The sequence below is a fragment of the Solanum stenotomum genome, chromosome 4 (assembly GCF_019186545.1).
Source record: "Solanum stenotomum isolate F172 chromosome 4, ASM1918654v1, whole genome shotgun sequence".
NCBI classification, from domain to species: Eukaryota; Viridiplantae; Streptophyta; class Magnoliopsida; order Solanales; family Solanaceae; genus Solanum; species Solanum stenotomum.
The window spans coordinates 26,278,477-26,282,151 of record NC_064285.1 but is presented as its reverse complement, the minus strand read 5'-3'; the positions used below and the strand labels follow the sequence as shown (position 1 = coordinate 26,282,151).

Below are 3,675 nucleotides of genomic sequence, written 5' to 3'. Positions count from 1 at the left end.
CCGTTTCCCTGTTTTGGAGATTTTTTTTTATAACTTGAAAAGTTGACTTTGGTCAACCTTCTTGGAAGTCGTGCTCAGATGAAAATTCTGACAGCTAGGTTAGCTTCGGAATATCGATTTTGGTCTAGAACGACCCTTTGTTCACTTTCCGAGGCTTTAGATGGCAGTTGTGGAATCTGGCTCAAAACAATACTGGGTGTGGGACCCACTTATCATCGAAGCAATCTCCAAATGGAAATTCCGCCTTCACCGTTGAGTCCAAAATATCGTTTCCAATCAGATTCCATATATGGTTTGCATTTTTCCGACTCCGAACGAGTCCGAAACATCGAAATTTAAGTTTGAAGGGTTGTAGAATTTTAACGCGGCGGTGACGTGGCAGAGCCACGCGCTGTCACGTGGCAGCGGATGGAAATCTGGAAATTTCCAGATTTTAGAACGATTTTCGTCCATTTTTCTTTCACAACTTCAACATAAGATTTCTCCTTCATTTTGAGTCCAAATTAGGTGCTTCAAAAGGCTAACTTCAAGAGAATTTCGTGGGGAATCTAGAGGTGATCTCGGAAACGCGAGGGGAGGCTTCGTTTGAGGTAAGGAATCGAATTTAGCCACTGCTAGGGTGATTTTCGGAATGAATTGTTGTTGAATTTTGAAATGTGAGATCTTGATCATCTTAGGTCCGTTTTGAGTCATTCTTGAGGCTAACTTGTAGAGTTTTTCGCAAGGATCGTCGTGGTATAATCTGTTTGGGTTGGAAGGGTCTCGTTTTTCCAGAAATTGGTGATCAAGGGGCTGCCCATTTTAATTGTTGTGGCTGATTTGCTATGTTTTAGGCATCTGTTTGTGCTAAATTTTGGGGTATTAGTTTAGTAAGGTATTTGGGACGTTTTCACGGATTCGTTTTCGAGATTCCAATTGTGGGCCCCACAATCCCGTTTTAGACCCGATTTTGGGTCCGTCTCCGAAAAATATAATTTTAGTGTCAATATATTCGTAATGACGAGGTGATTAACCTTTTGTTAGTGGGGAAGCATTTGGAGACCGTTCGGAGGGGAAAAGATCCGGTACCGTGAGTTGGAGCACGCGTGGTCGGCTTTCAGGTAGGCTATGGTTTTCTCTCGTGAGATTGAGCATGTTTAGGCATTTGTTTATTGATTTGCTTGAGTATGGAGGGGTTCGGGTGTCGAGCATGCTAAATTTCTATAATTCCTGCCTTAGACCTTATTTCGGGAAAGTGTTGGATTATGACAGCATGTCTCTTGATATTATTGAATATCCATATCTGGTGGTGTATATGATAATATTGATTTGAAGTATGTTTGGCCTTAGTCTAGGCTTAGACTAGTGTTGCCATAGACTTGCGAGATTTCGGATGTCGTTGGGCAGTAGAACTTTTTCCGACGTCGTTTCGGACGGTTAGCTCCTTGTAGACTGATATAGCAGACTTGAGTCTGATAGTCGGTAACTCAGCTTATGACCTTGTATCCATAATGCCCTGCTTTTATATCGGCTACAAATACCCGGTTAAAGTCCGTGGTCTAGCTTACTCATTATTGGATACTTCCTCGGCGATTTGGGGTATATGAGGGTCGGACTAAAAGGATTATTTATGGTAATCGGTTTGGTGATATTTCCCGCGACGGATGGTTGGATATTGATTCTTAGCTACAGTACCCGGTTAGAGTCCGTGGTCCAGCTTACTTATTCCAGGTTTAGCTACAGTACCCGGTTCGAGTCCGTGGTCCAGCTTACCTGTGATCTGGTTTCAGCTACAGTACCCGGTTAGAGTCCGTGGTCCAGCTCATTTATGTCCAGGCTTAGCTACAGTACCCGGTTCGAGTCCGTGGTCCAGCTTACCTGTGATCTGGTTTCAGCTACAGTACCCGGTTAGAGTCCGTGGTCCAGCTCATTTATGTCCAGGCTTAGCTACAGTACCCGGTTCGAGTCCGTGGTCCAGCTTACCTGTGATCTGGTTTCAGCTACAGTACCCGGTTAGAGTCCGTGGTCCAGCTCATTTATGTCCAGGCTTAGCTACAGTACCCGGTTCGAGTCCGTGGTCCAGCTTACCTGTGATCTGGTTTCAGCTACAGTACCCGGTTAGAGTCCGTGGTCCAGCTCATTTATGTCCAGGCTTAGCTACAGTACCCGGTTCGAGTCCGTGGTCCAGCTTACCTGTGATCTGGTTTCAGCTACAGTACCCGGTTAGAGTCCGTGGTCCAGCTCATTTATGTCCAGGCTTAGCTACAGTACCCGGTTCGAGTCCGTGGTCCAGCTTACCTGTGATCTGGTTTCAGCTACAGTACCCGGTTAGAGTCCGTGGTCCAGCTCATTTATGTCCAGGCTTAGCTACAGTACCCGGTTCGAGTCCGTGGTCCAGCTTACCTGTGATCTGATTTCAGCTACAGTACCCGGTTAGAGTCCGTGGTCCAGCTCATTTATGTCCAGGCTTAGCTACAGTACCCGGTTCGAGTCCGTGGTCCAGCTTACCTGTGATCTGATTTTGGCTACAGCACCCGGTTCGAGTCCGTGGTCCAGCCCACCCGTGCCCGACCTTTGGCTACAGCACCCGGTTCGAGTCCGTGGTCCAGCCCATATAGGTTGACTCATTAGCTATAGTACCCGGTTCGAGTCCGTGGTCCAGCTTGCACGTGGTGTATTCCCAATTCCTCACTAAAGCTTCAGTTTAGTCTTGATTACTCTCATCTGCAGGTTGAGGTTTTGGAGGTTGGAGAGATTCCGGTTAAAGTCCGGGACGTAATGAGATCTTGGAATATGATTGGGAATGGTTCAGTTACAAGTCCGGAAATTGGTAATATTGTGATAGACCTTCTAGCTCCATTATTTTACTTCAACTGTCAGTCCATCTGCCGGGCTTATGGGGGTCCGTGCAGGTGGTTTCTTTTATTGTGCACGAGCGTACCCGTCGGGTTTATGGGAGCCCGGCGGAGTTAGTTAGATTGCTTGTCTTTGTTGCCTGTACGCTCGTGTACATACCCCCCATTTACTACTCTTTGCACTTGATGTGACCCTTTATTTGCATTTCAGTTTACTTTTGCTTATCTTGCTCAGTCGGCCGATGATGCCTACTGGGTACCTGTTGTTTTGGTACTCATGCTACGCTCTGCATCTATTTTGTGATGCAGGTCCGAGCACTAGTAGCCAGCGTTGATCGAGCTTGGAGTAGACTTATCTGGAGACGGGGGTGAGCACACGGCGTTCTGTACTATTTCGGTCTCCATCTGTATATATAGACTTGTCTTCTTCCCTTCGAGACAGTCCAGTCTCTGTTGTCCAGTTTTGGGACTTGTACTCATTTTGTAGTAGCTCTGTACTAGTGACTTCCAGGTTCTGGGAGGGATCTTTATTTGTATATAAGTTTTTGGTTTGCGTCCGCCTGTTTATATTGTTATTTGCCTACTCTTGTTTGATTTCTACCCTCAGACCCATTACTTGTTGTTCCGGGTTACGGGTTGGCTTACCTACTGGTGGGTTATAGTAGGTGCCATCATGACTTGATAAATCGGGTCGTGACAAATTGGTATCAGAGCCCCAGGTTCGTCGGTCTCACTTGTACAGAGCTAACGTCTAGTAGAGTCCTGCAGATCGGTACGGAGACGTCCGTTACTTATCTTCGGGAGGCTACAGGATGTCTTTAGGAACGTGCTGCTTTTGTAT

The 3,675-nt window shown here is 46.4% G+C and overlaps 1 long non-coding RNA gene across 1 annotated transcript; it reads left to right on the top strand.

The window, feature by feature from the left end:
* The first annotated feature begins 475 nt into the window (after positions 1–475).
* LOC125862782 (uncharacterized) lies at positions 476–3,301 on the top strand. Its single transcript, XR_007446075.1, has 3 exons — positions 476–590; positions 1,024–1,100; positions 3,144–3,301. It is a non-coding gene; the product is annotated as an uncharacterized LOC125862782 (long non-coding RNA).
* Positions 3,302–3,675: the final 374 nt, after the last annotated feature.